Genomic DNA, 13,713 nt, shown 5'->3' with positions numbered 1-13,713 from the left:
TCCTCTCGGTAGTTACAGTCCCCCGAACCCTCAATCTCTACCTTGCGGGTGTATGTTGAGAGATCCCCACACCAGGGATCACAAGGGAACCTACGGCCGTCGTGGTCAAACATAATTGCACTCCCTTTATGTCACGATAACAGGGTTTTGTCATTTTTTCTCATTGTCGTTAAAAACTGAATGGCGACTCCTATATTACTAGTCAATTGGGTGTAAACTCACAGAAAATCCAATTACACTTGATTTGACAAAAAGAAGCGTCACACCCACGAGGGACGAGGTCACGCATTAGTCTCGTGCTTTTTCGACCCCCTCACACCCGCAAAAAATAATTCCTAATTTTTTTTGGGTTTCCCGCTTCTCTGTCCTTAGCCTCTTCTCTTCTTCACCAATTTTCATCTCTCTTCCCCTCTCTTCCCCTCTCTGGTTCTTCTCTTCCTTTCTTGTTCTCTAGGCAAGACTGTGAAACCACAACACTCACTGCACACACCTCACTGCTGCCCCCCCACGCGTCGCCGGTGCTGTTCCCTCACCCATCGCCGGCGTTGTTCCCCTCCTCCACCGCGTCGCAGCTTCTCCTACACGGCATCGCAGCTGCTCCTCCACGGCGTCCCAGCTGCTCCTCCTCCACCTTGTATTCTTCTTAATACCCTTCTTAATCAATTATAACCTAAGTACTCTTCTTAATTAATTTTGTTTACTGTTTTCTTTGAATTTGACCGATTTCGCCCATGGGTTCTTCAATTCTCGATTAACTTCTGATTTTATATGTGGATAATTGGAAAATAATTGTTGATATTCTGATTTGGAGTTAGGTTAATGATTTAGGTGTTTCGATTAAAAGCAATCCAAACCAGAATATATGCAGGTTATAGGCCATTAAAGTTTCGAACTTGTAAAAGTTCAATGTAAAAGTGCATCTCATTCCTGCTTCATACTTGAATCATGCCTTTTTTTAAAGAAAAAAATTTAATTAGATGAAGTAATTTATAGTTTTAAAGCACCTGGTGGGTTTCTTAACATAGTTATTCTTGATGCAGGGTATAGAAAAACTTGGAAACCTCCAATGTTATTTTTCCTCTTGCAGTAGTCATACTAATGAGGTAATAGTGGTGGTTGTTAAATTGATTAATGATTTACATGATTTTCTCTCTGCTTAAGTTACTCATTTTAGTAGGAACTGGCTAACAAAGTGGGGTTATTGCAAGCACATTCAGAAGCGCATAAGCTACTGAGGTGCACCTTTGGAATTAACTGTTCCAAGTATTTTGTTTTCTAAACATTTCATATTAGTGTGTGTTATGCTTTAAAGTATTGCAACTTGGACTGAACTTTTTGTTTATATATGTGCCTCTTCTTTTCTCGTCTACTGTTGAGTTGTTATGGTTTTTCGAAATCCTAGCTCAATCTGGTAGTAATATATTTTCTTCTCTATGCAAATCCTACTTTTGGATACACAGGCCTATGAAGATAAAGAGAGGGAAGAGTTTCATTACGGTTGAATTCTTGAGTCACCTATAAGGTATTTCTACTCTCTTTTTTGAAGTAATTATATGTTTTTCCCATCTTTTTCTCGACAGAATGAGTGCAAGTTACTAGGTTTTAGGCAAAATGTGACCGATAATGAACTAACGAGGCTTAAATGTGCATAACTTCCCAAAAATGGGTGAGAATGATTCTTAAAAACATAAAAATAAGTGTATCAAACATGGAAAAACTTTAAAATACTCATATAAGTTCATTAGTTGAAAGTTGGGACCGAAATAAGCCATTTTAGTCAAAATGTGACCGATAATAAACTAACAAGGCTTAAATGTGCATAACATGGGTGAGAATGAGTCTTTGAAACGTGAAACTAAGTGTATTAAACATGAAAAGACTTTAAAATACTCATTTAAGTTCATTAGTTGAAACTTAGGACCGAAATTAGCCATTTTAGTCAAAACGTGACCGATAATGAACTAACGAAGATTAAATGTGCATAACTTCACCAAAATGGTGAGAATGAGTCTTTGAAACATAAAACTAAGTGTATTAAACATGGAAAACTTTAAAATACTAATTTAAGTTCATTACTTGAAAGTTGGGACCGAAATTAGCCATTTTACTCAAAATTGACCGATAATGAACTAACGAAGCTTAAATGTGCATAACATCACCAAAATGGTGAGAATGAGTATTTGAAACATAAAACTAAGTTTATTAAACATAGAAAGACTTAAAAATACTCATTTAAGTTCATTAGTTGAAAGTTGGGATCGAAATAAGCCATTTTAGTCAAAATTTGATCTATAATGATCAAACGAGTCTCATATGTGCATAAATTGACCAAAGTAGGTGAAAATTATCTTTTAAACATAAATCTAAGTGTATTAAACTTGTAAAGGGTTTAAAATATTTATTGAAGTTCATTAGTTGAAAGTTGGGACCGAAATAAGCCATTTTAGTCAAAATGGGACCGATAATTAATTAACGAGGCTTAAATGTGCATAACTTCACCAAAATTGGAGAGAATGAGTCTTTAAAACATAAATTAAGTGTATCAAACATGGAAAAACTTTAAAATACTCATATAAGTTCATTAGTTGAAAGTTGGGACGAAAATTACCCATTTTAGTCAAAATGTGGCCGATAATGATCAAATGAGTCTTAAATGTGCATAACTTCACCAAAATGGGTGAGAATTAGTATTTGAAATATAAAACTAAGTGTATCAAACATGTAAAGACTTTAAAATACTATTTAAGTTCATTAGTTGAAAGTTGGGACCGAAATTAGCCATTTTAATCAAAATGTGACCAATAATGAACTAATGAGGCTTAAATGTGCATAACTTTACCAAAATGGGTGAGAATGAGTCTTTGAAACATAAACCTAAGTTTTTTAAACATGGAAAGACTTTAAAATTTTCATTTAAGTTCATTAGTTGAAAGTTGGGACCGAAATTAGCCATTTTAGTCAAAATGTGACCGATAATGAACTAACGAGGCTTAAATGTGCATAACTTCACCAAATGGTTGAGATGAGTATTTGAAACATAAAACTAAGTGTATTAAACATGGAAAGAATTTAAAATACTCACTTAAGTTCATTAGTTGAAAGTTGAGACTAAAATTAGCCATTTTAGTCAAAATGTGACCGATAATGAACTAGCGAGACTTAAATGTGCATAACTTCACCAAAATGGGTGAGAATAAGTCTTTGAAACATAAAAATAAGTGTATCAAACATGGGAAATCTTTACAATACTCATATAAGTTCATTAGTTGAAAGTTAGCACCGAAATTAGCCATTTTAGTCAAAATGTGGCCGATAATGATCAAACGGGTCTTAAATGGCATAACTTCACCAAAATTGGTGAGAATTAGTATTTGAAATATAAAACTAAGTTTATCAAAATGTAAAGAATTTAAAATACTCATTTAAGTTCATTATTTGAAAGTTGGGACCGAAATTAGCCATTTTAGTCAAAATGTGGCCGATAATGATCAAACGAGTCTTAAATGTGCATAACTTCACCAAAATGGGTGAAAATGAGTCTTTGAAACTAAAAATAAGTTTATTAAATATGGAAAGACTTTAAAATACTCATTTAAGTTCATTAGTTGAAAGTTGGGACCGAAATTAGTCATTTTAGTCAAAATGTGACTGATAATGAACTAACGAGACTTAAATGTGCATAAATTCACCAAATGGGTGAGAGTGAGTCTTTAAAACATAAAACTAAGTGTATTAAATATGGAAAGACTTTAAAATATCATTTAAGTTCATTAGATGAAAGTTGGGACCGAAATTAGCCATTTTAGTCAAAATGTGACCGATAATAAACTTACGAGACTTAAATGTGCATAACTTCACCAAAATGGGTGAGAATTAGTCTTTGAAACATAAAATTAAGTGTTTCAAACATGGAAAAACTTTAAAATACTCATATAAGTTCATTAGTTGAAAGTTGGGACCGAAATTAGCCAGTTTAGTCAAAATGTGGCCGATAATGAACTAACGAGGCTTAAATGTGCATAACTTCAACAAAATGGGTGAGAATTAGTATTTGAAATATAAAATTAAGTGTATTAAACATGTAAAGACTTTTAATTACTTATTTAAGTTCATTAGTTGAAAATTGGGACCGAAATTAACCATTTTAGTCAAAATGTGACCGATAATGAACTAACGAGGCTTAAATGTGCATAACTTCACCAAAATGGGTGAGAATGAGTCTTTGAAACATAAAATTAAGTTTATTAAACATGGAAAGACTTTAAAATACTCATTTAAGTTCATTAGTTGAAAGTTGGGACCGAAATTAGCCATTTTAGTCAAAATGTGACCGATAATGAACTAACGAGGCTTAAATGTGCATAACTTCACCAAAATGGGTGAGAAGGAGTCTTTGAAACATAAAACTAAGTTTATTAAACATGGAAGGACTTTAAAATATTAATTTAAGTTCATTAGATGAAAGTTGGGACCGAAATTAATCAATTTTATTATTATACGGTTCATTATTTCTTTGTTTTGAACAATTTAAGTTTTAATTTATTATACGATTCAATACTTATAATATAACTAAAGTGTTTATTTATTTTTTGATGGTCGATCTTTTTAAGGTATTCAATAATCCGAGGGAGCGACCTTTCACCTTTGAGGAGATAGATGAAGTTCGAGAAATGTTGGCAAACTTCATTACCATTTACCAGTGATTGTCTTTGATATTTTCTTGGACCGAATCTTAAATTATGGATTCTAGCTAGTTTTTCATGACTGTAATATAATCGATTTTTATATTTACAATTATATAATATTTAATTTAATTATCTATATAATTGGATACTTTTTATATGTCGTATGGAGGTTAATCAGTGGCGTGGTCCAATTGTAATATGTAGCAGGGAAATTGGTTATATAACAAATCTAGATCAAGTGCGGTCATTTATAGGCCAAGTGCGGGTCATTTATAAGCCAAGTGCGGCTCATTTATATATCAAGTGCGACTCATTTTTATGCTTGTGCTGCCCATTTCTATGTCAAGTGCGGGCTCATTTTCAAATTTGGCAGCACCAAATATGTCAAGTGCGGGCTCATTTTCAATATTGGCAGCACCAAATATGTCAAGTGCGGGCTCATTTTCTAAAATTGGCAGCACAAAATATGTCAAGTGCGGGATCATTTTCCAAATTGGCAGCACTTGAGAAACATCAAGTGCGGGCAGGTCATGTGCTGCACATGTAAAAGCCGCACTAAAAATCTTAAAATGAACACGATTTATGATTTAAAGAGTGGAAGACAATCAATCTTCTACTTCTTTCACTATTCACTTTACTTAAAAATCTTCCAACTCAATGCTCGTGCTCTCAAATCTTGTAGTGGTCCAAATGAGTAGGAAATGCAGCCACTTATATGCTAATTCTTACAATAATAAACATGAAACTACAAACAGAAGGCTTCGAAAAGCGCAACTAAAATCAATAATAAATGAGAGGGGGTAAGAACTATATACAAATTAGGTACACCAGTTGTTGGAAATAATGCGTTGTAACCATGAAAATTAACAATAAAATAATAGGGAAGAAATACAATACTCAATAATTGATCTCAAAAGTTGTGACGGGTTTACGCCTGCCCTAGAAGCGTATTTCGCCACCACCGGTACAAGGTTCTCAGTGACGATTGCTTCCCAAGGGTAACACAGCTACCTTCCAACTCTGTACCCCGATTGAAAGGCTGGAATTACTTCAAGAACTGCTCAGATCTCTTATGGGACAACCATGACAGAGATAATATTTGTTTAGGGTTTTTTTGTTTCTCTATGTCTCTGGGTTATTTTATTGGAATAAATAAAGGAGTATTTACAAGGAATCTGGTGTAAACCGCAACTCCGTAACAATACTCCAAAACAATACCCACGACAAACACTGAAACGGGCCCATAAGCATTATCATGTTAAAGGAGTCCGTATTGCATTATAATTACCAACAATCCCCCACTAATGCATACGGACAAGAGATCTTAAAACCTGAGCAGTAAATGAAAGGTTTAGCGCATAAATGTTAGTGTCTAAAGACTTGAACTAACACATTAGTGGAGCGAGGTATTCAACAACCAATAAAGTATCCGAAGATTGAACTCTACGACTATTGAAGAAACCCAACACCACACGCTTCACCTTTAGAAGCTTAAAAAATTCCGCGACCGCATGAAACGTCATACGAGGCCAACATTCCCTTGTATTCTAGTGAGTATTATTAGAAAAACAACAAACATATTTTTCATAGAAGGATGCCATCCCCTCTTACTCACATAGGTGTCTGATCAAGTCTATTTTTCCACATAAACCACCTAAAAGGGATATGAAGACATTAAGAACTTTAAACGTCCAACCTTACCCATCGGTATATCCATCAAGTCCGTTCTATTAGGACCACTCAAAGGAGCTATGGATATATTAAGACCATATTGTTCATCCTCGCACATTGCACAATGTATCTATCACGTCTTCTCATGAAATCACTTAGTAAGTGAAGTCAATGAGGCTAGATACTTTAATCTTAAATCCATCAAGTTCAATACTAAGAACCATCCACACAATAGGACTATGGACTCATAAGAGCAACAAGGATTAACCTTCCCAATCATAAAGCAGTGTATCTATCAAGGCTTCTTATAGTACCACCCATTCTAGGGGACCATAAGGCTAGATACATTAAGAGTAAAATACTCAACCTCACACAAAATGGTGAATACATCAAGTTCTCTCATAGAACCACCCAAATTCGGGATATAGATTCATTAAGAGCATAAGCTCATCCTAATAAGTGTTTTCCGTAGAAATTGAACACAACATAGATTAGAAACCCTTCCCCTTAACTAGTTTGACACCAACTCGTGCCAAGACCTTACTTAAAGAATATTTTCTCTTTAATCTTACATACTCAAGGAAGGTATCACATTCACAAATAAGTGTATTTTTCCGTGTCTAAATTGCGCGAATGTGTCTCACTTTGCCAATTAATTCATTGTGTCTGGCAACTCACACATACAGTAACTAGTGAATGACAGTATAAAAAAATGCGATAAAATTACTTACCCCCACAATTAGCCATCATCCAATAGCCTTTTTCTAATTAATTGTATGCATCTTGACTTGTAGGATCCAATGATATTGACCATAAACTTCATATTAGGCTCATCATTGTTACTCAATGGGCATCTCAAACCTGTTCGTTTGATCCTCTTCCCATTGTACCTTTCGGTGAATTATGGAGATTACTTTCACGCTCTCTACCTGTGCAATGCAGGATTACCTACAAAGTATGCTTACATCACAAGCATCATCAAGTCATGAATTAGTCATACAATATTAGAACTTCAAGCATGTTAGCATATTCAATAGTATAATTGCGAAATTATTTCTAGATAAATTTCCACAATATGCTAGGATTATACAATAGTATAATTGCCACTCAATTAAAAATTGGTAATTACCAAAAAGTCTCTACAAACTCAAATGTAGTTAGGACGACGTACCATTACCGATTCATTTGTCTAAGTTTGTCTTTTTATCTTAAATTGAGTAAAAAGAAACTTTAGCTTCATTTAAAGCACTAACGTGTGTACCATGCAACAACATATGATTCACACAAGGCATATGAACATTATCAAAGCCAACCACATATAGGAACACGCATATGCATCAAGTATGCTCATAATAAAACCAAAAGCATGAAATTATTTTAATAAAACTACTCATATCAATGCATAAGTGTTCGTTTTCCAACATACTCCCCATTTCTAGCTAGTAAAATTAGCTCATTGGCCTCAAACATTAACTCACATCCCCCATTGATCAACAAAAGTATCAGATAACAATGTACCACACATCAAAAAAGGGGACATATCTACATAATATGTAAGTAAGTTAGAGTTTGCCAAAATAAAATTTAGAGAATAAACTTCCCTGACATCAAGCACGCGTGATGGATATACTATCATTAATGCTCGTGCTTTCCAAAGTATTAGACGAGCATCCTCATTTTTATTGCTACCTTTGCAAACATGTATTCACATTAGCTATGCGTCCAAGTATAATGAACCTGCACAACCTTGTTAGTGTCCAACGCACAAAATCACAACTAACACACTTGTTAGTCTTCGAACTTTAGATTTAATCCTCACATTTCCCATTTTTGCATTAGAGAGGGCACATAAAATAAATTATGCGAATAAGTTAAAGTTTTACAAAGGTAAATTAAAGGAAGGAACTCCCCTTTTACCGCACAAACTTGTTGGAATGCAAAGGCAGGATATACGAACTTGACCCTCCTCAACTAATGACTTTATCTCATGTTTGTAAAGCGGATTTTGCTTGTATTGTCATACAAATGTGTCATGGGGAAGCCTACTCCACAGCCTGGGTGTGGCTTGTCTTCTTTGCCGCTGGTGGGTTGTGGTTATTTTTAACCTTTAGCATGAAACCTTAAAGAATAATTGCTTTGTACCAGTAGGATTTATGTCCTACTCTCACCATGTCAGCTGGCTCGCAATACCAAATATCGGACATTGAATTCATTTAGTTTGAGTGCACATCAAACTCTCCAGGAGAAAGTAATTCCTCTTATGTCAGTTATTGCTTCCAATATTAAGGATTCCAAACAAAATAGTCATGCACAACAATTATCATTGGTCTAGTAGGAAACCTTAACCAATCCCAAGAAAATCAAATTATTCCTCTTATTCCTTTTCAATGATGCATGCTCGGCACATGTACTCCGTAACTGTCAATAATCATATTGTTTGCATAACTTAATATTAACACTCGAACCGGGAGCAATCGGTTGACAAACGAAATATATTAAACTTCATCCACTCAAATACTCAATGCAACAAATTAATCACTGCGGAGGATTACCCAATTTATTAGGCCGGGTTCAATCGTAGCCGATAAAAAAATTAGCCACAACCCAAATTTTTAATTAATAATCCTAATTCAATTGGATCAACATGCACGTAACAAATATCTTCATCCCCCGAAATAAATTGCGTATCGGCACAATTCAAAAAATCAACAGTTACAAATACGCTTCTAGATTGTTGGAAATAATGCGTTGTAACCATGAAAATTAACAATAAAATAATAGGAAAGAAATACAATACTCAATAATTGATCTCAAAAGCTGTGACGGGTTTTACGCCTGCCCTAGAAGCGTATTTCGCCACCACCGGTACAAGGTTCTCAGTGACGATTGCTTCCCAAGGGTAACACAACTACCTTCCAACTCTGTACCCCGATTGGAAGGTTGGAATTACTTCAAGAACTGCTCAGATCTCTTATGGGACAACCATGACAGAGATAATGTTTGTTTAGGTTTTTTTTGTTTCTCTATGTCTCTAGGTTATTTTATTGGAATAAATAAAAGAGTATTTACAAGGAATCTGCACTACACCAAAAGGTGCAATTAACAGCACCTCATTGATAGCATTTATGAAAAAACGCTGTCATTATTATCAAAAAAGCCTAATTGGTAGCGTTTATAAAAAACCGCTGTCATTCTAATCAAATAATAGTGCATTATTTGTTAATGTTGTAAATGCATTTAGATAATACAACGTTTATTATTAAATTGCTGTCAAAGATCCCCAAATTCTTTTAGATAACAAAGTAAATCGGCCAAATTTTACAACCAAAAAAAAAAACCTTACACTTATAATCTTCCCACTTACCCACGATACTGCAGTTTTCCTTCCCATTTCCTTAAAAGATCAACTAAAATTTTTCATTCGCACTTCCCTCAATCCCAATTCTACCGAAACCAAAATTTTAATCAATCCAAACATTTTCTAGCGGGTTTCGTACAATCCGAAATTTGTTTAGATCAATTTGTTGGTTGGCCTCTTCTTCGACAAACCCTTATCGACGGTGGAATTCAGTTGTTGGATTGGCCTACTTCTTCCTCTTAAGTTGTGATGAAATCTCCTATTAATTATCAATTTTGATTCGTGAGTATGCATATCTTTTGAATTTTCAATTTAATTCCGTTTTACTGGAGGTTTATCAATTGTGAATTTGCGAGTTCACATGTGTGAATTGACGTTTATATAAGGTATGATGGTTTATTTCTATTGAAATTGATGTTTTCCCCCTTAATTTAGTTATTCTGACAAGTTTTTTCCGATAATTTGGTTGAATAAGACTTGATCTAGTGAACTTTTATCGATTTTTTAGGTTATAAGGGGATTGATTCCAAGAAGATTTTGAAGAATCTCAAGGATAAACCAAAATATCCTCCTACTTCCTGAATGTCGATATATTTTGATTAAAATCTTGATGAATTATGTTATTATTTATTTTGTGAATTAGATTATGATTTTATTTAAATATATGTGTGGTTCGGTTTTTGAATAGTTAATTTCCTGTATTGCTGAGGATTTTGTGATGTATAGTGACTAAAATTATAATATGTAGTTGGTGTTCTATGTACGTTTATGGTGTTTTCCACCTGAAGGTTTAGTCAGAATTGGTAGATAGAAAATGTATGCTTGTGTGCTTGGTCACATTATACAAGGGAGATTCATCCTGTAAGAAACATCCAGGTGCTAAACCATTTTTCTAGTCAATATATGTACCCAGGAAGAGTAGTTAGAATTGTTGCTAACCCGCTTACAAACTCTTGAGAATTAACTGAGCAGAGAAGCATTGTACTGTCTGCACTTCTAGGTTTATCAGTTTTGATGCAGCTTTGTTATTGTTGCAGTTGTTGCGTTTGTTGTTATTAGTTGATGTTGTTGATGTGTTTGCATTGTTTTGTAGTCACAACTCGCAACTTCTACTTGTTTCTCTGCTACCCAAGTTCTTAACGATTATGGATCAAAGGGAAATTAGCACTAGCAGTACTATCTATGCTGACCAGTTTGGGGATTTCATATTATGGTAGGTGAGGGATACACTGAGTAGCCTTTTCAGCAGAGAAAAATTCAAGAATACTATCTGATGTTTGATACCGAGCAGGCAGATTCTGTAATTCCTTTGAAAATCTAACATCAGCTATGGCTATTATATCCCGCGAAGGTTCTGCTTTCGCATGGGTAGTTCGTGAAAAATCAAAGCAAGAACAACTCAGACAATTTTTTTTGGAACTTGCTAGTTCTAAACTTGATGATATCCTTGGTGCAGAGAAGAGAGAAAACAGGTATATATTTGGATATATTAAACAATGCCAATCTCTTATAAATTTCATTTGGGCAGGTTGCTTTGTTTCATTTTGCATCCACTTTCAGGTAGATACGTATACAGTTAATTTGGTGAATATGGGGAAATTAATTTCAAGGAAGACGCATAATTTACTCAGCGTTTTTAGAAGGTTGAGGCAGTAAGTGAAATTACAAAGATCCAAACCTGTTTTTAGTCTGCTGGCACTGGCAAAACCATGTTAGTTCAGAAATTGGTTAAGTTGCTTAGGAAAATTTATAGGAAAAGAAATGTTTGTGTGACTGCCCCAACAGGGGTTGTGGCCTGTGCACTTGGGGGTCAGACCCTGCACTCATTTACTGGTGTTGGCCTTGCTTAGGCTGATGCTGGGACTTTGTTGTCTAGGGTTTTGGATAACCGTACGGTTATTAATTAAAAGGTGGAAGACGGTTAAATCATTGGTCATTGATGAGATTGGTATGGTAGAAGCTAGGGGAGCTTTTTTATTAGCTTGAATACATTTCTAGAAGTATTAGAGAGTTAGATGACCTGTGGGGCGGTATCCAGCTTGTAGTTAGTGGCGATATCTTGCAGCTTCCACCAGTGAGTGTTGGTAAGAGTTTTGATAATCGAAAGGAATTTGCGTTTGAGCATATCCTTGGGATAGTTCGTTTCAGTTAGAAGTGGATCTGAAAACATTCTTCAGGCAATCTGACTCAGAACTTATTAAACTGCTTCAGGGTATAAGAACATGGGAGTTAAATGCTGAAGGTCTTGACCTGCTTTAGCAATGTCGTTGTTTCAAAGAGCCTGATGAGACGGTTGTGATATTATTTCCAAGAATAGCAGATGTTAACCGAGTGAATGATATGAGATTGAAAGGGTTGGGAGAAGAAACTATTGTTTATGAAGACTTTTGTAACACCCCGACAATTCCCTTTTTCTAAAACAACCCTTTTATAAATATAACTATAGAGAATTATCAAGGCATTATCGCCCGTGTGAAAACGTAACGGCTTATTCAGAATTTTGCAGCGGAAAACATAAAACTAACTTTTAGGTTCATAAATAATCGATTACATATTAATATTAAGTCCAAAACCAATTAACGGAAATAAGGAAATACGAATAGTACGACAACTTTCAAATCTAAGTTAACAAACCAAATCACTTAATAAAACAAATATAACTACGAGCTCTCTAATCCCGATCCCAATGATGCATCATCTTCAAACCTGCAGATGGACAATGCTTATTGATCCTTAGAGACTGCTCACCAAAGATTGGGTCATCACAGGATCAATAAGGCATAGCCATGATCAACATGCACAAGCAAAAGCACGTAATCAGCAAAGCTGAGTACTACATACTAAATCAATAATAATCCTAACATGATTCTATTAAACGAACAACCCTAACATGATACTAATGAACATAATTAAGGGCAGACAAAACATGATAATTTGACGACCATACTTGACTAGACTAGGCTAGACTTATAACAATAATATTATTTTAGTTGAAATAGACAATGGACCGAGTTTTCTAGCTAGAGGCTTCACTAAGGAAGACGAGGTACGGGCGCGACTCCGTAACCTCAGTGACCTGCGATATCGAGGAACGTTTGAATAAAATAGGACACGGTGATCAATCCGGTCCGAATTAAAGGCCATGGGCTACCACCATGAACCCCAACTCCTGTTTGTCCGTCACTTTAGACGTGCACAGTCTAAAGCTATTGCTACTCAGTTTCACTTTACATGATTTACAAATTAAGACCCTGTTATGACTCAACAATCACATAAGGCATACAAACCACATGTATTCACAACTGTTTTTATCTTGGAATTAAGTAAGTGATCATAAAGGGATCAAACAAGACTCATTCCAATTAAATCCAACCTTTCCTTTAATACTGATTAACCCTCTATATGGGTACAAGGTTTCAACTTACTAAACAAGGTCCTCGGCCCTCATAAAGTAGTGAAAAACTAAAAGGGAACAACAATCAACTGATCTGAATCAATATATACAAAGTAATCTAGTGTCCCCAATCAAACATGTTTGCATCAATCATCCATACTAACATGTTATAATTCTCATTATGCAATATAGGATCAATAGGTCCATGCAACAGTATTAAACATGCAATTTCAACCTGACTAAGTTCGTCAATAATATCAACATCACCAAGTTCAACAATACTATCAACATAGTTTCAACAATTAGCACACATTCCAAGCACACAGGTATGTACGTACCTTGTATAAACAACTAATAGGCCACTTTAACACTTTCAAATATCGCCTAAAGAAAATTCTCCGCCTAAAACAACCAACAAATAATCCCAATCAATTTCTAATCATTCGCAACCATAATAAAGCATTCCAAATACATCCTAAACATACTTAGAACATTCCCCAACATCAAAACTTGAGTATTTGATTTCCTATCATAATAATTATTGAATCAATGATTGAAATTCGTTGAAAACTCTTCGCAAACATCATACTTTAATTTTCAGCAAT

The 13,713-nt window shown here is 34.8% G+C and overlaps 1 long non-coding RNA gene across 1 annotated transcript; it reads left to right on the top strand.

The window, feature by feature from the left end:
* The first annotated feature begins 345 nt into the window (after positions 1-345).
* On the top strand, positions 346-4,845 carry LOC110805474 (uncharacterized). The gene is made up of 4 exons (XR_002538021.2): positions 346-634; positions 1,041-1,103; positions 1,461-1,522; positions 4,611-4,845. It is a non-coding gene; the product is annotated as an uncharacterized lncRNA (long non-coding RNA).
* The last annotated feature ends 8,868 nt before the right edge of the window (positions 4,846-13,713 follow it).

The sequence above is a fragment of the Spinacia oleracea genome, chromosome 1 (genome assembly GCF_020520425.1).
Source record: "Spinacia oleracea cultivar Varoflay chromosome 1, BTI_SOV_V1, whole genome shotgun sequence".
Taxonomy (NCBI): Eukaryota; Viridiplantae; Streptophyta; class Magnoliopsida; order Caryophyllales; family Amaranthaceae; genus Spinacia; species Spinacia oleracea.
This window is presented reverse-complemented; position numbering and strand designations above follow the sequence as displayed.